The 23,490-nt window shown below is 47.1% G+C and overlaps 1 protein-coding gene across 1 annotated transcript in view; it reads left to right on the forward strand.

The window, feature by feature from the left end:
* The first annotated feature begins 1,512 nt into the window (after positions 1-1,512).
* Positions 1,513-23,490, forward strand: part of LOC144764105 (uncharacterized) — a 117,569-nt gene continuing 95,591 nt past the window's right edge. Inside the window, exon 1 of the mRNA XM_078650272.1 lies at positions 1,513-1,595. The gene's annotated coding sequence lies outside the window, so the exon portion shown is untranslated. The remainder of the gene's footprint in view (positions 1,596-23,490) is intronic.

Consider the following 23,490-nt stretch of genomic DNA (forward strand, 5'->3'; position numbering starts at 1 on the left):
CACTCCCCCCAGCGCCTTGAGACCCTTACGGGTGAGTAGTCGCGTTTAACAAACAAACACCTGATTGATTGAACTGCCAAACTTTAATCATGAACATTCTCCCTGCAGATGCTTCTTTTCTAGATTTCTACATCATTCCCTGGCAACAAGAACTTCAGAACACACTTATGAATTTTGGGGAGGGTGCAAAAGTATGGGGTTCTCAGTTTATTGTGCACCAGGAACTCCGCCTCATTTTTAGACAACCACTCTTGGCTTTCAGCTGAAGTGATGTGATGGGAGTCTGAAGACGGATGGTGGGATCTTTGACAAGTGGTGTATAATACTGTTGGTCTGACAGCTGGCAGAGGCGCTCTCTATTGTAATCACTAGATGACATGATCCTAATGGCACCCCGCTTGTCTGCCTGCTTTATCATAATGGTTGTATCATTGGCAGGGATTGGATGGCTCGGAATTCTGTGTTAGAAAGGTATTGAGTTTACAACTCTTACCAACATCCTCCAGAACTACTTGCTTTAAAGTTAATAGTTCATTAAGAACCATAGTTGAGTTGGGAAAAAATGTCGAAGGATTCAATGTAGCCACTCTGCCTTTGCTTATCGAGCAATGTACAAAAAAGGTCCCTGGTTAACACAAAGATTGCTAACACCTTACTGCCCTATGAGAAATTTGTCCTCCACTAACAAGTAAATGTTCATAGTCCCCAGGATAAAGAAAGCTAAGAGTGGAGGTCGATCTTTCTCCTTCCTTGCTCCCCAATCTCTAGAATGCTCTCCCACCTCAAGTAAGGATGACCGAGTTTCAATTAAAATTCTGAAAATTGCTAGAAACCGTCCTTTCCCACTAATGTCTTCCTGAGGCTATGCAACCGGAATACTGTCATAGCACTGGGAGGCCCCTCAGGGAAGCCATGTGATTTAGAAAGCCACATGAATGAATGAATGGATGGATGGATGAATGAATGAATGAATGAATGGATGGATGGATGGATGGATGGATGAATGGATGGATGAATGAATGAAGAATGAATGAATGAATGAATGAATGGATGGATGGATGGATGGATGGATGAATGGATGGATGAATGAATGAAGAATGAATGAAGAATAAATTAATGGGCTGGTGTTTTGTGCCTTGTTGCTCCTGACATAGAAGACCCAGATCTGTCCAGATTCCCTGTGAGCAGCATAGTGCTGTGGGAGCTGCCGCTGCTCTGCTGCTCTTCTCAGCCACTTGAAAACTACTCTGTTCTGGTTCGAGTGTTTTCCATAACAACCCATTTGCAGACTCTGAGGCTGCCCCGGCCCCGGTCTGCTGCTCCGCCCGCTGCTGGTGTGAGTTGACACTGGTGCTGGCCATGAGAGCCTCAGCACAAGCCTCGCAGCTGGGAAACAACCTCAGGAATGCAGGTCTGCGCATGCTCGCAGACTAAGATACTTATAATGTGCAGGTGCCTCTGATCTGCGCATGTTCAGTGGCTGAAACGCGTATTATGAATGGCGGAGTAATATCTGCGCATGCTCAGAGGTGTGTTGTCCTGTCTGGTGGAGGCCCTTCTGCTGCTGCAGTCGTTGCAGGCCGCGGGCGGGGCCGGTAAGGACCCGGCGCTTCACTTTGTTTATTGAGCAGCTCTTGAGGCTGGGAGAATCAGTGAGAACCTGAAGAACCCCCTATTATTCTACAAAGATCCTGAATGACCCTCAGAGGGGGATGGAGGGACCCTGGGAAGAGAGGAGGAGGCAGAGGTAGGCCACTCCAGCCCTGACCCAGAGGTACAGAGAGAAGAGGGACTATAGGGAGAGCAGAGGTACAGGGGAGGAGGAGAGAATCCGAGGAAGGTGGCGCCAGCCCCAGTTACAACCTTTCAGCAAGAGGTACACATAGAGAGGGGAGGTACTTAGGGATGAGGAGAGACAGGGAGGAGAAGAAAAGAATTAGAGAAGGGTACCGCCAGCCTAACACAGAGGTACAGAGGGAAGAGAGGTACTGGGGGATAACCAGGGAGAAGAAGAGAATCAGAGGAAGATACCACCAGCCCTGAGTTACAACTCAGCAGACGCGAGAGGTACAGGAGGGGAGAGGCAGAGGAGCAGAAGGAATTCCTCACCAGCTCTGGTTTGCAGCTCAGCAGGGGGAGGTACAGAGATAGAGAAGGAAGTCTCCCCCACCACCCCTTCTATCCAACAGGCCCACACCACCCTCTCATAGCTGCCAAGGTTTCAGATTGCCTATGTGTGACATTTTCATAAAGGTCGAAGCTCAATATGTCTGCCTTGAACTCCAACCTAGAGTCCAACCATCCAAGGCTACATAATTCTGTTTGTTCTGACGCGTCTATCATTGATAGGTGGATTAGATTGCTGCTTGATTCCCTTATTCTGATCATAACCAAAAATCATCATAGAACCATTGCACCGGCCCTCTGGTTCAAAGATACACTATGGAATAGCAAACCGAATTGTACATCTCTGGAGAGAATGTGGCGAAAATCCTACTGCACTGGTATTAAAGCAAAATATAAGATGGTCATAAAAGAATACCATAAAAGCTGCTACTTGGCTAGAACCTCCTCCTTCTCTGACAGAAGTTGTGCAGCCCAAACTGCTTGAAAACTTTATTTTAAGTACTTGAAACACTTTCTGACCCTGAGAATAAAGCCCAAACCGTTTCACTCTCTCTCAAGTTCAATGCGATGAGCTAGGTGCTTTCTTTTCAAGGCACAAAGTATCGGGACTGGGGTGGGACCATTACCCTTTTTCTTGCCATGTTCTGAATCCTCCAATGGTAAATGTTGTAAATGTAAATGTTTTTGAGCTTGTAAAGCGCACTGCTACCCGTCCATAGGTCTCCTGGCGCTGTATAACTCTGGGGAACCCGTCCTGGCTTTCCCTGTGAGATTGTCCCTTGCTGGGAGTCCCCAAGGTGGAGCCAGGCATCCCCTGAATTGATGGGGCCGTTGTGGAGATTAGGCAAGCTAATGCCCAGAGTTGGCGAGTGGAACCCCTGATTAGAGTAAGCACTGAAGCGAGAATTATCGAGTCCGCTGACCAAGGTCCACGACCCTGCCGCGTCGGGAATTGAACCCTGGTCCCGGGCCGACTTCTGCTCTCGGGCCTGCCGCCTCTAACCAGTGAGCCACACTACTCCACTGGTAGCATGGTAGCAGATGTAGGTGATTTTTGAAATATATAAATTAACATAATGGTGTCGACTTCACTTGAAAACAAGCATTGAGAAAGACAACATGTCGAAACGTGTCTGCCTGAAGTAAACAGGAAATTTATTACCCTGTGAGTGCTCCGTGCTGTTTCTTTGAAACTAAAAGCATATTTACATGAGTCCACCTGCATCTAAATAAGGAGGCACCCTCCTCTGGGTTCAGCAAGACCTGGTTGAAATGCTGTGAACATGCTGCATTATTTTATCCTTAACATGTATATATGTCACTGCATAGACTTCATATAAGTTGCTTGATTAGATGCTAATGGGTGCCTGTTTATTGTATTTATATGTAAATATTATCAGACCAATTGTATCTATGAGTGCTTCACACTTAACCCGTTTACCGCGGCGGCAATTCCCCTGCGGTGGGTTTTATGAGTGGGTGGGACCGCGTCAGCCAACGGACGTGCGTAGCACAACGAAGGTAGTGCGGGCGACGGCCGTTGGCCGACAGACGCACGCAAGGGGTTAAAATATTGAGGAAAACATAAAAATAAAATACTGAAGTGAATTAGCTTTTACTTTCAGAAACACCGGAACGTCTGAATTTCTGATTATCTGTCCATACTTGCACATATGGAACTTTATGCAATGCAATTTTATATCACCTTATTATTTTCCTTATACATGTATGCCCTCCTTTCTATGTAGTTGTGTATCTATATATTTATTACTTTACTCCTAACTAAAAAGAAAGATAGAAAAAAAGCCTTCAACTTCCTCCAGTGCACTACTCTGTCTCACTCTATACCTCTCTCAATATATCCTCTACCTTGACTGTCTGACTTATCCCAAACCTCATTCTACTACAATAATTGCCCTAAGTTCCTTTCTTGACTCCTCTATCCTTCCCTTACTCAACTCAAACCTCATCTTACTACTATGACCCTTTTTAGACTCTTCCCTCCTTTAATCACCCCAAATCTCATCCTGACTTCGGTAGATAGAGGTTGTTGTTCCCTTTACTCGATGGGTATGAAAATTCGTCTTGAGATTTCTTGAAAAGAAATCGCTTTTCCCTCAGACAAAGGAGGGCACACATATATGTATTGAAGCCTAATATTTCTGAAGATTCTCTCTTATATGATTTTTCAATGATTTGGTTCCAAAGAGCGCAAGGTGATTTTTCCAGTTACAAATAACATTTGGAAGTAGATTACTATTCACCACCCTGATGAAGTCCTTGTAGGACGAAACGCGCTGGCTGCACTGAACATGTATATGTATCTGTATCTGCGAAAGGAATACAAATATATCACAAAGTTTCCCATCTTAAAGCACATGACTCCGTTGCATGATTAATGCCAACTCCCAATGATTTGGGTTGAACGGATTATAGATATTGTGGTCATGAATTTGTGATGTTTTGATGTTATAAATGTTAGGAATCAAGTACCAAATCAACAGAATAATATATGTTTAGATAACAGTTCTGTGTTATTTTTTTCAATCACCCCAAACCTCATCAAACTATTAAGCTCTCCCAAATAACACTATCTAGACTCTTCCCTCCTGTGTCGCTCCCTTATCCTATTCAATCAAACTAACAGACTCCCATGTCCACCGCTCAGGTTAACACACATTTCCCTATACGACTCTACCAACAATCCTTTGTATTCCAGAGTAATGTGTTACTCGCTGAAAAGCGCTTCAACTCCTCATAAAGGGTAGTAATTGCTATAAAGTACAATTGCAACCTTGGGGCCACTTAGACCTGGGCGCGATGTGTTCTTTTACCGGCCAGTTGCATGAAATCACCCTTATCTATAAGGCGCTGTTGGCACAGACACAAAATGAACTGAGTGACTTGACAGACTGATGATCCTAAGATATGGGGCAAGTACTCATGGAAGGGAACTGGCACAAAATCCTAAGCACGTTCTGATTAATACAAATCGACTACATTCATAGAGCGTATCCTACACCGAAACGCATTGGTCTTATGTTCACAGGGACACAGGCGGCATTCACCTGTTGCCGGGAAACTGGGGCAGGACTTTTTGCATATGGTATGGGGGTGCCCAGTCCTTACTTCTTCTAGGGACCCAGAGGTGAACTACATTAATACTGCCACGGGCTGCGGTATCAACAGGGCCCCCGCAACCTGCCTATTTATCTTGTTTTGCACTTTTGTAAATCTCCCAAAGGACCTACGCTGCAGGGATGGGGTAGGGAGGTGGGGCAAAGGGGGCTGCTTGAAAGGGGGCAGCACCCAACATTGAGGCGCGGAAAGGGCTCTGGAGCGCTGACCACACACAAGCATTGGACCTGATTCTGAGGGACTGCCTAAATATAGATGGGGCAGCGGTTAATCCAACTATCTTAGGACATTTCTACCGAAGAGGACTGACCCAGAACACTCATAGAGGTGCAGACACATGTTCTACGGTACACAACACGAGGTCATACTCTGCCCTCATGTAGCAGAATAGTCCAATACCTGGCCCTGATTCACTCTCACCCATTATCTGCATTGGCTGTGGCATCGCCCCTAGGGAAGCTATGCTGGTTACACCCCTTTTCCTCTCATGGCGAATAACCTTCAATTCACACACCACTTCCCCTTTTCTCCACATCTCAATTCTCCAGCGCACTATGACGGACGGCCTTTTCTGGATTAGATGCATATATCTGGAGCTCCGGAGGATGTTGTAACATTGGTATCAATGGAGGAACCTTATGATTTATGACGGCCTTTTCTGGATTAGATGCGTATATCTGAGTTGCAAGGGGGTGTTGCAACAATGGTATCTATGGATGAACCTTGTGATTTATGACGACCTTTTCTGGATTAGATGCATATATCTGAGCCGCATGGGAGTGTTATAACATTGGTATCTATGGATGAACCTTTCGGTTTATGACAGCCTTTTCTGGATTAGATGCATATATCTGAGCTGCATGGGGGTGTTATAACATTGGTATCTATGGATGAACCTTATGGTTTAGGAAGACAGTTTCTGAATTAGATGCATATATCTGAGTTGCAAGCGGGCGTTGTAACATTGGTATCTATGGATGAAACTTATGGTTTATGACGGCCTTTTCTGGATTAGATGCATATATCTGAGTTGCAAGGGGGTGTTGTAACATTGGTATCTATGGATGAACCTTACGGTTTATGACGGCCTTTTCTGGATTACATGCATATATCTGAGTTGCAAGGGGGTGTTGTAACATTGTTATCTATGGATGAACCTTATGGTTTATGACGGCCTTTTCTGGATTAGATGCATATATCTGAGCTGCATGGGGGTGTTGTAACATTGGTGTCTTTGGATGAACCTTATGGTTTATAACGGCCTTTTCTGGATTAGATGCATATATCTGAGCTGCATGGGGGTGTTGTAACATTGGTGTCTATGGATGAACCTTATGGTTTATAACGGCCTTTTCTGGATTAGATGCATATATCCGAGCTGCATGTGAGTGTTGTAACATTGGTGTATATGGATGAACCGTATGATTTATGACAGCCTTTCTGGATTAGATGCATATATCCGAGCTGCAAGGGGGTGTTGTAACATTGGTATCTATGAATGAACCTTGTGATTTATGACGGCCTTTTCTGGATAAGCTGCATTTATCTGAGCTGCATGAGGGTGTTGTATTGTTTTATTTATTTGGGTTTTATATAGCGCTGGCTAGACCTGGAGGTATCAGAGCGCTTTACATAAGGTTCCAAAAAGTTACAAAATGATATCAGTTACCATTTACATCAGTTGCTAGAAAAACATTTCAAAACCGTAAAGACGAGATAAAAGGAGTTTAGAAGGGAGTGGGGGTAGGGTAAATGGGTAGGATGGAAATAGGATGGAGAGACAAGGGAGAGTCTGCCCAAAGTCCGGCTGGGTAGGTGACGGCAGAGGTGGAAGTCCACAGCCCATCTCCTCTATAGCTATCAGGTAGCTCCACCGGGCATCGGCCAAATGGCTAGGTCTCAACGGAAAAACATTAAGAAGGGGACGAGAAAATGGAGCATATAGGGGGAAAGAGGGTATGGTAAAGTGAAGGTGAAGGCGATATGAAGGAAAGTCTTCCCAAAGTCCGGCTTGGTAGGTGGCGGCCAAGGGGACCATCTCCTCTATAGCTAACAGGTAGCTCCACTGGGCATGGGCCAAAAAACTAGGTCTAGCGCTAACATAAGGAAACAATGTTTTACTAGTTACAAAAATAATAAAGGCCAGGGAGAGCAGGGAGTCCACGGGAGGGAGTCAGCAGTGGAGAAAGAGGCGAGACATAAGTCCGAGGTCATACATTTCGGACTCCGTCAGATAAAGATGAGAATCAGGAAGGGATCAAAAGTCTAGAGTCCAGAGATGGGCTGGTGGAGCTGGGAGGAGGCGGGGGAGGTAAGGAAACATATCAGGGAGACGCAGAAAAACAATGTCAGATGTCCGGCTGGGTAGGTGATGGCTGAGGGGTTGAACCAAGGTCCGACTCCTCAATAGCTGCATAGGACAGCTCCACCGGGCATCGGCCAAGGTTGCTCGGGCTCCGCAGTAAGTAAAAAACAGTTATAGTATCCGCCCAGTAGGCCTCAACATAGTTCCAATGGAAAACACTGGTCCTGGTGTTAATGGGAAGCTCCGTCCGCAATGTCCTCCATCTCCCCCCCTGGTCAAGAGTGGTGAGAGGAGAGGTAGAAGCAACTCCTTCACTTCTTTCCTCCGCATATGGAGGAGCCCACACTTTTTAATCATGTCGCTTCACCTGCATTGTTCCCTCCTACTAGTCATTTCACCACTTCCTGGAGGAAATAGCTACTATTTCAAAGAGGGATAAGCTTGTGCCCCTCCCCAATTCTAAGGACTAGGTTCAGCACCTGCGAGGGCCAAGGTAGGTATCCATACTTTCCGTTGGGGGACGGCGACCTTAAAGCTCCCTCCCCCTCCAATCATCCTGAATGTAGGAACCCGAAGGGGCACCCAGGTTCAGTTCTGCATGCTGCTTTGCTGTATGGCAGGCACCATATTTAGGTCAGGCAAATCTCTTCTGGGCGCCATATTGGAGTCAGGCAAGCCGCAATTATTCCCCCTGCTGTTTATTCCAGGCCCCCACGTTTCATTTGTGCAGTATCAGACCCTCAGGCTGGCCTCTTAAATGTGAGGGGGTCACTTGCGTTGGGAGAGCAAGCTTTCTGCTGTTGGCGGCGGTCTCGCGGCCCCAGGCAGGCACCCGCAGCCGCGTAGTCTTTCCGCCTCCCGTCTTCCCCGCAAACCCGAGATCTCACCGCTGCTCTCCTCTGCTAAATCTCTTCGGGATGATGACCTCAGCAGCGGCCAGGAGACATGGTGGGCGCAGCGAGAGACAGGAACGGAGATTCCAAGTGCTGCCGCCGGTTTGTGGGACGCTCGCTCCGCTCCTCACGCTGTGAGATGAGATGCAGCCTTGAATCAGGAACCACTCGACCTCCACAACCGCCGATGGTTCTTCAAAGGGCCCACAGCTACTCGTCGTGGGCACTGAGATCTCCAGACCAATGGCAAGAAGAATCGGCAGGCGATGGTGGTGAAAGGCTAGGCTAGGAAGGGATTTAAAACAGAAAAGTTTATCCCAAGGCTGGAGCCTCCTAGGTGAGCTCCTCTCAGTCGGCGGCCATCTTGGTAATTTAGGATCTATGGATGAACCTTATGATTTATGACAGCCTTTTCTGGATTAGATGCATATATCTGAGCTGCATGGGGGTGTTGTAACATTGGTATCTATGGATGAAACTTATGGTTTATGACTGCCTTTTCTGGACTAGATGCATATATCTGAGCTGCATGGGGGTGTTGTAACATTGGTATCTATGGATGAACCTTATGGTTTATGACGGCCTTTTCTGGATTAGATGCATATATCTGAGCTGCATGGGGGTGTTGTAACATTGGTATCTATGGATGAACCTTATGGTTTATGACGGCCTTTTGCTGGATTAGATGCATATATCTGAGCTGCATGGGGTTGTTGTAACATTGGTATCTATGGATGAACCTTATGGTTTATGACGGCCTTTTCTGGATTAGATGCATATATCTGAGCTGCATGGGGGTGTTGTAACATTGGTATCTATGGATGAACTTTATGGTTTATGACGGCCTTTTATGGATTAGATGCATATATCTGAGCTGCATGGGGGTGTTGTAACATTGGTATCTATGGATGAACCGTATGATTTATGACAGCCTTTTCTGGATTAGATGCTTATATCTGAGCTGCATGGGGGTGTTGTAACATTGGTATCTGTGGATGAACCTTGTGATTCATGACAACCTTTTTAGGATAAGATGCATATATCTGAGCTGCATGGGGGTGTTTTAACATTGGTGTTGGACTTGTCCCTTCTGGCAGGTTCAACCCTAAAACTTTTTGCTTTTAATGGTGACCTGGGGATGGTGATTTTTGGTTTCTGCGCACTTTCACTGTGTCCCAGTGGAAAGTGCGTGCGCACTCTGAGTGCGTGGAGTGAGGTTGTCCTGCCCTCCCATAGGAATGCATGGGGAATGTATGTGTCCCTGGTAGTTCCTGATGTGTGGGGTTTGCAGGCTCTAGTCTGGTATGTGCGGACTCGTGTGATTGAATGCTGCGCAATGATGTATGCGGCGTGTATGTGTCTAGTGTGGAAGTGCCACTTCTAGACATAGCTGTGCGTGTGCTGTAAAGGTGCTGGCGTGTGATTGGCTGGAGCTGGCTGGGGTGCCAGGCTCCATGAGTCATGATGGGTCTGCCCGGTGGTGAGTGTTGAGATTAGCATGTGTGATGTGAGGGAGTGGTGCACCTGGGTCCTGAATAGGGCTGGGGTTTCCCCACACAATGCTGGCTCCGCCCCCTGTGGTGCGTCTAATGACCCTAGCCTCCCTAGTGAATAGAAAGGGTGGTTGAGCACATCAAGGGTGCTCCAAAACCAGCTGCGACTGGTTTCTCCCCCACCCTGCACCTCAGACAAAGGGTTTAACTGTATAAAAAGGGGCTGTGTCCCCTTGCAAGTTGTTCTTTTCCAGGATCCTATCTGAGAGGGGGCTGCTGCTGCTGGGGGCAGGAGGAACCGCCACTTGGGACTGCCTTCCTGCCTTGAGGGCCCAGTGAGATGGCCCCTGGCCCAGCCTTGCCCCCCCCCTGCCTTGCTCTGCTAGGAGGACCTTTTTGCTGGACTGGTATTCCTCTAAGCGCCTGGAAGCGCTTCCTCTTTGTTATAGCACTTGGGAGCGCTGTATTCCCCTATAAGCACCGGGAAGCACTTTTAATTGCTGTTATAGCGCTTGGGAGCGCTTTAATTGTCCAAGCCGGTGCCCACCCGGCATTTGCCCAGGATTACTGATTTTATCGAGTGCCCATCTCGATTTATTGCTGCTACTCCTTAATCGATGGAGCCCACCCCTCCTTTGCCGGGTTGAAATCACCGCCGCCGGCCCAGGCGCTGTGCCCGCCTTCCTGCCGAGGGCCGCACTGCCATTGGCGGCCCTCAGCACAGGAAGTCAGGCCGGCCGGGGGCGGGACCGCGAGACAACAGGAAGTCTCGGTAGCTTCCCCCGGGGCTGCCGGGAGCGAGAGAGAGCCCCGGAGTGCACCGCCAGAGGAGAGGCCTCCAGCGAGGCCCCGGAGGAGAGGAGCCCCGCCCGCGGCACCAGAGCAGCCGCCGCGAGAGCCGGTGAGTGTCCATTGCCGAAGAGGAGGGCGTCGGGGCACATTACCGGTGCCCGCCCCTCCCCTCCAGCGCGAGCCTCTGTTGGGAGCCTGAGAGGCTCCACTAGTTCCTCATTGCCGGAGAGTCTCCCCAATTGGCCGCGGGCCCCCCACCCCCAAAGTTGCCGCACCTTTGGCCAAAGCCCACGAGAGGCTCTGGGCACAGTGGCTAATTCCGAGTCCCTAGAGAGAGCTGTGGCTCACTAGTTAGAGGCGGCAGACCTGTAAGCAGAGAACGGCCCGGGACCAGGGTTCAATTCCCGACGCGGCAGGGTCTTGGACCAGGGTCAACGGACTCGATAATTCTCGCCTCAGTGCCTACTCTAACCAGGGAACACACTCGGTAACTCTGGGCATTAAGCTTGCCTCATCTCTACAACGGCCCCCCACAGACGCCGGGGATGCCTGGTTTCACCCTGGAGATACCCAGAAAGTGACCATCTCACAGGGAAAACCAGGACGGGTTCCCCAGCGGTCTACAGCGCAAGGACATTCGGGTAGAGTAACAGTGCGCTTTACAAGTATCCCACATTTACATTTATTTACATTTAGAGGGGGGCTCCAACGACCCCGCATTTGGTTGTAGAGCCGGCGAGAGGCTCGTGGGGGCATTTCTGTATTGAGAGCTGCGAAGGCTCCCCGGGGGCATTTGTAATTAGGAGCCCCGAGGCTCCAGGGCCCCATTGTTGTTTTAGTGCCCAGAGAGGCTCACAGCCCACATTGTGTTTAGAGCCCAGAGAGGCTCTTGGGGGCCCAGTCAGTTGTCCAGAGCCTGCGAGGCTCCAGCGTTGGCCCCATCATTGTCTTCCAGCTGCCCAGCACTTAGTGGGCTGCTGCTCCGTTTAGGCCCCCTGACATTGGGACACTGGGCGTCCTAGCCCCAACAAGGCCAGAGGGCCTAGGGCAGTCACAGGTAGTGACTATTGTCAGTTTTGCGCAATTGTGTTTTCCTGCACCTCTAAATGTGTTTTTATGCGTCATGTGCCTTGTTCTTACACCTCTGAATGTGTTGGTTATACATCATGTGTTCTCCTGTGCTGCACCTCTGAATGTGTTTTTATGCGTCATGTGCCTTGTTCTTACCCCGCTGAATGTATGTTTATGCATCATGTGTTTTCCTTCCCTATACCTCTGAATGTTCATGCATCATGTGTTATGTGTCCTTGCTTATACCCCTAAATGTATGGTGATACTTAGGTGGTTGTTTTCTCCTAGTACAGGTGTTGCTAGGGAGGTCCTGGTTCGCTGCGCAATATTTTCCTAAGGTGGTTAGGGTTGCGTAGGTGGTACTTACCTGGTACCAGTAGTTACTGGTTGTGTGCTAAAGTGATTATATTCTATGTTCTAAGTGCTAATTCTAACAGTATTTCTAAGTCCAAAAGTGCTGATTCCTGACAGTGGTCCATGTGGCCCTGTCTTGTACATATCCCCTGTAAATTCTGCCTGTGCCTGTTGGCACATTGTAAAGTGTGTGTTCTTATCTAATGTGTTTTGGTATAATACAAAGGCTATTTTTATATATAACCTTGTGTGGAGTTTCCTTTGTGGTGGGCCTTGGGTGTTGTTGCTGGGGGTGCATGCGCAAACACTTAACTCACATTGCCTCCGAGTTTAGCCTTACTGCTCGTGCTACGTTACCAAGGGGGTGAGCAGGGGTTATCTTGGCGTGTAACTCCCTTGCCCTGCAGTGGAAGTGGTGGTCTCTGACTGACTTTGGCGCAAGCCCTGGCCAGCCAGGGATCCCATTTCTAACAATTGGTATCTATGGATGAAACGTATGATTTATGACAGCCTTTCTGGATTAGATGCATATATCTGGAGCTCCGGAGAATGTTGTAACATTGGTATCAATGGATGGACCTTATGATTTATGACTGCCTTTTCTGGATTAGATGCATGTATCTGAGCTGCAAGGGGGTGTTGCAACATTGGTATCTATGGATGAACCTTATGATTTATGACGGCCTTTTCTGGATAAGATGCATATATCTGAGCTGCATGGGGGTGTTGTATTTATTTATTTATTTGGGTTTTATATAGCGCTGGCTAGACCGTGAGGTATCAGAGCGCTTTACATAAGGTTCCAAAAAGTTACAAAATGACATCAGTTACCAGTTACATCAGTTACTAGAAAAACATTTCAAGACCGTAAAGACGAGATAAAAGGAGTTTAGAAGGGAGTGGGGGTAGGGTAAATGGGTAGGAGGAAAATAGGATGGAGAGACAAGGGAGAGTCTGCCCAAAGTCCGGCTGGGTAGGTGACGGCAGAGGTGGAAGTCCACAGCCCATCTCCTCCATAGCTATTAGGTAGCTCCACCGGGCATCGGTCAAATGGCTAGGTCTCAATGGAAAACCATTAAGAAGGGGACGAGAAAATTGAGCATAGAGGGGGAAAGAGGGTATGGTAAAGGAGTGGGAGGGAGAAGGCGAAGGCGAGATGAAGGAAATTCTGCCCAAAGTCTGGCTTGGTAGGTGACGGCCAAGGGGGCCATCTCCTCTATAGCTATCAGGTAGCTCCACTGGGCATGGGCCAAAAAACTAGGTCTAGCGCTAACATAAGGAAACAATGTGTTACTAGTTACAAAAATGAGAAAGGCCAGGGAGAGCAGGGAGTCCACGGGAGGGAGTCAGCAGCGGAGAAAGAGGCGAGACATAAGTCCGAGGTCATACATTTCAGACTCCGTCAGATAAAGATGAGAATCAGGAAGGGACCAAGAGTCTAGAGTCCAGAGATGGGCTGGTGGAGCTGGGAGGAGGCGGGGGAGGGAAGGAAACATAGCAGGGAGACGCAGAAAAACAATGTCAGATGTCCGGCTGGGTAGGTGATGGCTGAGGGGTTGAACCAGAGTCCGACTCCTCAAAAGCTGCATAGGACAGCTCCTCCGGGCATCGGCCAAGGTTGCTCGGGCTCCGCAGTAGGTAAAAAACAGTTATGGTATCAGCCCAGTAGGACTCGTCATAGTTCCAATGGAAAACACTGGTCCTGGTGTTACTGGGAAGCTCGGTCCGCAATGTTCTCCATCTCCCCCCCGGTCAAGAGTGGTGAGAGGAGAGGTGGAAACAACTCCTTCACTTCTTCCTTCCCTCCGCATATGGAGGAGCCCACACTTTTTAATCATGTCGCTTCACCTGCATTGTTCCCTCCTACTAGTCATTTCACCACTTCCTGGAGGAAATAACTACTATTTCAAAGAGGGATAAGCTTGTGCCCCTCCCCAATTCTAAGGACTAGGATCAGCTCCTGCGAGGGCCAAGGTAGGTATCCATACTTTCCGTTGGTGGACGGCAACCTTAAAGCTCCCTCCCCCCTCCAGTAATCCTGAATGTAGGAACCCGAAGGGGCAACCAGGTTCAGTTCAGCATGCTGCTTTGGTGTATAGCAGGAGCCATATTTAGGTCAGGCAAATCTCTTCTGGGCTCCATATTGGAGTCAGGCTAGCCGCAATCGTTCCCCCCGCTGTTTATTTCAGCCCCTCAGGCCCCCATATTTCATTTGGGCAGTCTCTGCCCCTCAGGCTGGCCTCTTAAATGTGATGGGGTCGCTTGCGTTGGGAGAGCAAGCATTTTGCTGTTGGCGGCGGTCTCGCAGCCCCAGGCAGGCACCCGCTGCCGCGCAGTCACTCCACCTCCCGTCTTCCCCGAAAACCCGAGATCTTACCGCTGCTCTCCTCTGCTAAATCTCTTCAGGATGATGACCTTATGATTCATGACGGCCTTTTCTGGATTAGATGCATATATCTGAGCTGCATGGGGGTGTTGAATCATTGGTGTCTATGGATGAACCGTATGATTTATGACGGCCTCTTCTGGATTTGATGCATATATCTGAGTTGCAAGGGGGTGTTGTAACATTGGTATCTATGGATGAACCTTATGATTTATGACAGCCTTTTCTGGATTAGAGGCATATATCTGAGCTGCATGGGGGTGTTGTAACTTTGGTATCAGTGAATGAATCTTTTGATTTGTGACGGCCTTTTCTGGATAAGATGCATATATCTGAGCTGCATGGGGGTGTTGTAGCATTGGTATCTATGGATGAACCTTATGATTTATGACGGCCTTTTCTGGATTAGATGCATATATCTGAGCTCCATGAGGGTGTTGTAACATTGGTATCTATGGATGAACCTTATGATTTTTGATGGCATTTTCTGGAATAGATGCATTTATCTGAGCTGCATGGGGGTGTTGTAACATTGGTATCTATGGATGAAACTTATGGTTTATGTCGGCCTTTTCTGGATTAGATGCATATATCCGAGCTGCATGGGGGTGTTGTAACATTGGTATCTATATATGAACCTTATGGTTTATGACGGCCTTTTCTGGATTAGATGCATATATCCGAGCTGCATGGGGGTGTTGTAACATTGGTATCTATGGATGAACCTTATGGTTTATGATGGCTTTTTCTGGATTAGATGCTTATATTCGAGCTGCATGGGGGTGTTGTAACATTGGTATCTGTGGATGAACCTTATGATTTATGACAGCCTTTTCTGGATTAGGATGTGTATATCTGAGCTGCAGGGGGGTGTTGTAACATTGGTATCTGTCAATGAACCTTATGATTCATGACAGCCTTTTCTGGATTAGATGCATATATCTGAGCTGCATGAGGGTGTGGTAACATTGGTGTCTGTGGATGAACTTTATGATTGATGACAGCTTTTTCTGGATTAGATGGATATATCTGAGCTGCATAGGGGTGTTGTAACATTGGTATCTGTGGATGAACCTTGTGATTCATGACAACGTTTTCTGGATAAGATGCATATATCTGAGCTGCAAGGGGGTGTTGTAACATTGGTATCTATGGATGAATGTTATGGTTTATGACGGCCTTTTCTGGATTAGATGCATATATCTGAGCTTGAAGGACTGGACTAATTTAAGGTCCAGCGGTGCCAGGGAACAACACCTGAAACCTTCGTGAGATACCTGTTCGGCGCACAATGGACAGAGACACGGGGCACTACCTTCGGCGTCAAAGATCAGCGTTTATTACTGCAGGGATGCAAAAGTCATGGGAAGTACAACAGAGTGTAGGTTCCGAGAGTCTGCTTCAAATTGCATATGTGAGTCACTCCTTTTATACAAGATTTCATCACTGCACAACATGTGAACAAAAGGTTACACTTAGTTCCCACAGTAAACTTCAAAAAGGATCGCTTTCATGTTTTCAGAACCCCGGAACATAATTACAGTAGCATCGCCGGTTCCCAACTGTAAAAGCACATCTTCTCTCCGCTAAGCACATTCCATTCTAGTTGTAAATGAGTAAGAGAAAGAGACAAGAACAGCTGCAAGGAAGACAGACGATAATAGAGAAAAGAAGTGTGAGGGTAATATCGGATGCGGGTGCGTAGGATCAAAGGGCTTGATCTCAGCACGTGCAAGGCTGAAACAATAGACCGGCACGTTAAGATCACCCTCGAGCAGAGGCAGCTGCCTTTGCAGTGTCATCCCCCCGGTCATAAAGGACGTACAAAAGGAATATGCATCCTCCGCAAGGCTTGGGAACTAAAGGGTCATGAGGCGGACGGTTGCCTGCTCGCTGACTACGTGAGGGCAAGATACAAAATGGATGCCGTATCTAAAATGGAACCCGAGGGTTCAGGTGAAGAAACCCGTAAATAGGACGAACCCTTCTAAGTAGCGTAGCGAAAACGCGTACACCCACTAATTTCGTCATTTGCGGTTCATAGATACCAAACTCGTCCATATTCGGTGATGCCCAAGACATCGTAACGATTCTCACGGAACCTCAGACGCTCCTTTTGCCCTCATGTAGGCAAGAACTAGTCGAAGTCAGAGTCGATCTCGATATTCATCAGATCATTCAGATGTTGCTGGAACATTATTCTATCCATTAATGCCTCTTTGGTAACAGATGGCCTCCTTATACACGTTGTAGCACATAGGCCACATAAGGCAGGACCACACTGCACACAAAGACAACATGTGAACAGAAACGTCACAACAACTCCTATAATCATCAGAATCTTCCAACCCCATGTCGACATTAGGCCCCAAAACCAACCCAGAAGCGTCCAATCTCCCTCGTCCACGTGTATAGACTCTGAGATTTTGTGCAACTTAGAGATGGCTTGATAAACCGTTGGAGCATTATCAGGTATGAAAATGCAGCAGCTCGAATGGATGATCTTACACACACCACCTCTATCTGCTAGAACAATGTCTAGGACCATACGGTTCTGTAACGTCATAAGCCTATCCGCTTGAAGCTCGGCTGTCAGATTACCAAGGGCACTTGCAGTTATGTTAGCAGTTGACTCTACTACACGAGTTAACTGTCTCAGATTCCTGCTATTGACCATAGGGCCCCAAAACGGTAGGAAACCCTTAAAGAAGTCTCCTGCTTCTTGACCGGCAGTATCTTCCCTACTAATGACACCTCTCACAACTCTAGTTTTGTGATAGTCTGAGGCAACAGTGAAAGTCGGAGGCAGGAGATTTGCAATATAGCAGGTACCCGAGAAGTCATGAGGTAACCACGTATATGCTCGATCATAACATACAAAATAGGTACCCTTGGCAGTCAGAAAGAGAGATGATGAGAGCATCGGTAGAACGTAAGTATCAACACAAGCACTCCTCCCAAGCTGAGCTCTCGGATTTCGGCCACGACCTTGCAGACAAAGGTGGCCTAGGTGGGGTACAATCCAAATTGGAGATGAGCTTTTAAGCTGCCTATCACCCACGGATACACTATACTCAGCTTCACTAAGGTCCTTATATGCTCGTACTTCCTCCTCTGGGATAAGCGATACGTCAAAGATGTCTCTATCTAGATCTGCAATAGCTATCGCCAAGGACTTGTGGTACGGGCCAGGACCAAAACCTGCTGAGCGTGGCTCTCGGTGGGGGTAGGAATCTAAGGCACTGCGAAACATACTCTGAAATGCTCGAGCTGACCCCTGAGGACTATAAGGAAGAACCAAATACGGAATACCCTTATCCATGGTATGTGGCATTAACCCGCACACCCAACAATTAGTGGTGTTCACCACCAACTGATGCTGATGCAGAAGTTGAATGAAGGAATTGTTTCTAAATTCCGCACGTCTGACTTGTTCATGTTGGGGCAATAGGTGAAAAGAATGTGGAGAAGCAGTAGAGACGAAATTTAGATTACGAGAAGGAAGAGTAGGTAAAGTAGAAGGCAACAATGATTGAGAACCAAAATATACTCCACCCACCAGCAGCATAGACACAGTTAGGAACAGCATGAAAACCTGTAACAAAAAGCATTTTGTTTGGAATGTTTTGTATAATTTAGATCTTTGCGCCGCCTTTTTCTCCATTTTCGACAGCTTAGAGAACTCCATCCTCTAACGACCGTCCGCAACGTTCTTGACGCACTTCGTTCTGAGTAGCGATTATCAATTCCCAGGAGTTCCCAGAAATCGACAAAAGAATCGACCTAGTGTCAGACACCTGCTAAACAGAAAGAAGTACCCGCGCGGCCCTACGGCCAACCCAGATGATAGGTTTTAATCAGTTGAATAACCAATTTCATGTACGTCTCCTAGCTGTACTGGGAAAAAGATACACACATAATAATGTCCATAATATTCGTGGCAAATGTGAGGGGGGTAATGTGAAACCAAAAAATAATAAAAATGATTTATTAGTCTTTTATGCGTGGACGAAGAAAATATCGGTTTCTTCCAGGGCGAGTCTGCTCTTCAAACAGTGGATTGGATGGCAAAAGAGTGTTCGATTGTTCAGGCAATTGTTCAGAACTTGAATTCTCCAATGTCGATGGTAATGATATTGTTTGCAAGGAATCAACAGGGCTTATGGGCTGAGCTTCGCTAAACGGTATGAAGCGCTGAGGGGTGTCAGTCTCAGACAAAGCGAATCCTTTTCTCACCCATGTATCTGCCGGCAAAGGAAACGGAACCTTCTTGGTGTGGGTGGCATGTACCCAATGCTTTTTTCCTTCCAGCCGAACTGCAGTCCTCGTGGCTAACAACACCTGGAAAGGTCCCACGAACCTCGGATCAAGATTCCGTTTTCGTCCAAAATTACGGGTAAGGACCCAGTCCCCCGGTTGTAGCCGATGACCAGGACCCTCAGTTCGTGCCGGCAATGCCTCAAAGACCTGTTGATGAATCAAACTCAATTTAGCAGTCAGATCATAGAGATAGTCAATCAACATTGGATATTCAATTCTGTCAAATTCTTTAGGCCTCGGAACTCCCCAAATGTTCGCAGGACGGCCGAACACAATTTCATATGGGCTAAGCCCTACTCGAGAGTGTACAGTTGCCCTGGTCGATAAGAGAGCTAAAGGCAAAGCGTCGGGCCATGATAAACCAGTCGTTGCCTGGATTTTGGCAAGTTTCAGTTTCAGGGTGCCATTGTATCCTTCCACTAAACCTGCTGATTGAGGATGATTAGCACTATGAAATTTCTGGACTATGCCTAAACCACGACACACACTCTTCATCACACTCCCCACAAACTCACTTCCGTTGTCTGACCATATAATCCGAGGCATGCCATACCTGGGAAAATACTCTTTGAGCAAAATTTTAGCTGTGGATAGGGCAGTATTATCCTTAAGGGGATAGGCCTCAATCCATCTGGAGAACGCACACACTACAACCAAAACGTACTTCAAGTTATTGCATCTCTCCATGTGGATGAAGTCCAATTGGATAACTTCGAAAGGACATGTAGGAGGGGCAAAGTGGCCAGGTGGAGTGGGGTGCCCTTACCAGGATTGTACATCATGCATATCATACAATTCTTAACCATTCTCTCCACACATTTAGTAATCCCATCATTCTTCCATACAGGAGACAACAACTTGCATATGCCCTTTGCGCTAATATGTGCTGTGCCGTGAGCCATAGTAACAACAGCAAGCACATATGCATCCGGTAACATCCATCTCTGTTTTTCCGACAGATCAACCCAACATCCATTCTCGTCTAACTTCCCCGTGCTCTCTTTCCACTTAGCTTTTTCCGTCTCAGTGGCCCATTCTGTATCTCCTTCACACTATCGACTGTGTCTTCACACATACTAGTCTCTGCAGGCCATCTCACTGAACTCGTAACATACATTCGGTTTGTCAGATCTCTGGCTGTCTCTTTAGCAGTCTCATCTGCAAACGCATTTCCACGACCAACATCATCCGTCACTTTCCGATGCGCACTGCATTTGATTATTGCCACCTGCTTAGGCAACGTAAGTGCATCCAAAAGGTCATTCACAAGCTGTCCATGCTGAATCTTCGTGCCATGCGACGTCAAGAATCCTCTTTCTCTCCACAATCGCCCAAAACTATGTGCCACACCAAACGCATACTGACTATCGGTAAACACATTCACTCGCTTTCCTCTGGACAACACACACGCTCTCGTCAAGGCGATCAACTCAGCTGCTTGGGCCGAGTTCTGACTCAATCTCGTAGATTCCACAACCGTTCTCAACGTTACTACAGCATACGCAGTCGTCACTTCTCCATTCGGTAACTTAAAACAGGAACCATCCACATACAAAGTACCATCTGGATCTACCAATGGAGTATCTTTTAGGTCAATACGACCCTTCGTTTCTTCTTCAGTTTTTAAATAGCAATCATGCGATTTTACATCGTCCAATTCCATGTTGATCGGCAACAATGTTGCAGGATTCAACACATTACAACGTTTTATCCGTATATGACTTGCCAGTAACGTCAACTCATATCCGGACAACCTTGCGCTCGTCAGATGTTGAGTTTTCGTTCGGTTCAAGAGAGTGTCAACTGCATGAGGGACCATCACCGTAAGCATATTATCCATGACCAAACCTGCGGACTGTCGAATGGACGCCGCAGCTGCCGCTGTTGCTCTTAAACAACTCGGCAACGCTCTAGCTACTGGGTCTAAGGTCGAAGAAAAATATGCGCATGGACGTTGTTTGTCACCAAATTGTTGCGTCAAGACACTCAACGCACAACCATCCCTCTCGTGAACGTATAGTGTAAATGGCTTACTGTAATCAGGAGTACCTAACACAGGAGCCGAACACACCGCATCACGTAATTCAGAAAAACTTTTCTGACACTCTTCAGTCCATGGTAAAGGAGTCGGAACATCCTTACACGTGAGGGCCACCAATGGTTTTGCTAACAATGAAAAATTGGGAATCCATTGTCTGCAGTATGACGTAATACCTAAAAAGGCACGTACATCTCTCTGAGTTTTTGGCACAGTCATTCGGGCAATCGCTGCAATTCTTTCTGGGGTCAACCTTCTCCCATCCTTTGACAATAAGTGACCTAAATAGGTTACTTCTTGACAACAATATTGCAGCTTAGAAGGTGACACCTTGTGATGTAAGTCACATAAGTGTTGCAACAATGATACTGTAGCGGTTTTGCAAATAGCTTCTGTATCAGCAGCCACCAATAGATCATCAACGTATTGAATTAAGGCTGCGCCTGTCGGTAACACAAATGCGTCAAGTTGACTTTTAAGGGCTTGGCTGTAGATCAATGGACTTTCACAATAGCCCTGTGGTGCGCGCGAAAATCTAAAACTGCGACCACTTAATGAAAATCCGAATAGGTCCCTGCTTTCCTCAGCAATCGGAATACTAAAGAACGCATTCTTCAGATCGATCACCGTGAACCAGGAGGCAGAAGCCGGGATTAAAGTCAACAAGGCCGTGATGTCAGGTACTACAGGAAACTGTGGGACCACTATTTTGTTTACTTCTCTCAAATCTGTTACAAAACGATACACAGGAGGTTTAGATGGATCAGTTCGTTTCAGAATAGGCAACACAGGACTATTACACACATTTCCGCGACTTTCTTCAACAACACCCTTCTCAATTAGATCATGAATGATCGCTAACAGTGCTCGCTCACTTTCAGGAGAGATACGATACTGAGGTATACGTGGTAATCGCACATTTGTCTTCAATTGGACCACATAGGGTGGAATGTTTAGCAATCCTACATCATTGGGACCTGTGGCCCATAAAGACGCAGGAAGAGAACTCAGTTCCGGCGGGAGCTTGTCGACTGACAAATACATGGGAGATATTACTCTTTGACCTAATGTAAGTTCCACTCCTTCAGGAGAGCAGTACAAAGTCGCATATAACCGTTTTAACAAATCCAAACCCAAAAGATTCTCACCACAACCAGTAGATAGAATCAATGGGGCCTCTAGTTTACGAGGACCAATCGCAAGGGACAAAGGGCTAGAGACAGGATTGCTAACAGGGGCGCCAGAGAATCCAACGGAAACATTTGTTATGCTGGACAAAGGTGCGCCAGGGAGTTTCGAATGCATGATGGAACTTTTCGATGCACCAGTGTCCAACAGAAAAGGCTCAACTACGCCAGATGTAGCAACTGCGACGTAAGGCCCACTCTGATCAACCGGAACTGACACTACTCCCTCTCTTTGTCAGTGGCTGTCCTAATAGTGGTTGCCTGCCTCACTCTCATGTTCTACGTAATAATCGTCCACATTGTATTGTGCAGTTTTATCGGACCTCACATTTCGTTGGTCAAAACAATTATTCGTGGCTGATGAATTTTGGGGGCGCTCATTCTGATTGTGAACGGTACCGCAACCTCTACCTCGGGATGCCTGTTGAGGACCACCACGGCCCCCTCGTGCCGACACACCATTAAGTCGGTCACGCAAAGCGGGACAGTCATATTTTATATGACCCTCTCTTCTACAATACGCACACTGATTATACCCAAGCGTAGATCTATAGTCGGAGGAATCAGAACGTGACTGCATCCTGGAAGACTGTGATTGCGGTCGATATTGCTGTTGCGAGGCATTTTGATTCGAACGTGGAGGATACGCTTGCTGCAACAAAACCTTCGTTTTAAGCTCTTTCGTTTTCTTGTCTGAACGATCACTTTCTTCTTTCTCCCTATTCTCATAATATTGAGCCGTCGCTAATATTTGAGCAGTTGTCGAAACAGCCCATGCACTTTCCGAATTTTTCAATTTGTTGCATAGCTCCGGCAACAAATTTAGTACAAACTTATCAACAAACAACCGTTGACCTCCTTCAGTGCTCATATCCTGACCACTATGATCGACAAATGCCTCTTCAAATCTAGTAAAGAAATCGGAGACACTCTCGTCTTTCTTTTGCTTACAAGCTGACAATTTATCCCAGTTCACCCTCATCGCTGGCATGAGAGTTTTCATGAGCGTAATTATTTTCTGAGGCAGATCCGTAATTAACTGTTCAGGTTTAGCCCCACCAACTTGTCGACCATCAGCCGCTATTAATGTAGGCCAATCACCGCCTAACTCATTTACGTGATTTTCTTGGCGAATTTTCGCCCAAATAGGTTGTGGCACGACATTGCCAAACAGCATGTCGATGTCAGCAATGTTCATAATAGTAGCGTCTACCAGTTGAGACAACTCCTTATAATAACCTGCCGGATTCTTGCGTGGATCAGGCAAAGATTGCTTAACCTGTAAGACTTCTGATCGCTTCCATGGGAGATGGATCCAAACTCTTTGGAAGTGTGGCAGAACCGCAGGATTAGCTGCAGGATTACCTGGCATCCATACTGGCGGAA

Source organism: Lissotriton helveticus, chromosome 6, assembly GCF_964261635.1.
Source record: "Lissotriton helveticus chromosome 6, aLisHel1.1, whole genome shotgun sequence".
NCBI classification, from domain to species: Eukaryota; Metazoa; Chordata; class Amphibia; order Caudata; family Salamandridae; genus Lissotriton; species Lissotriton helveticus.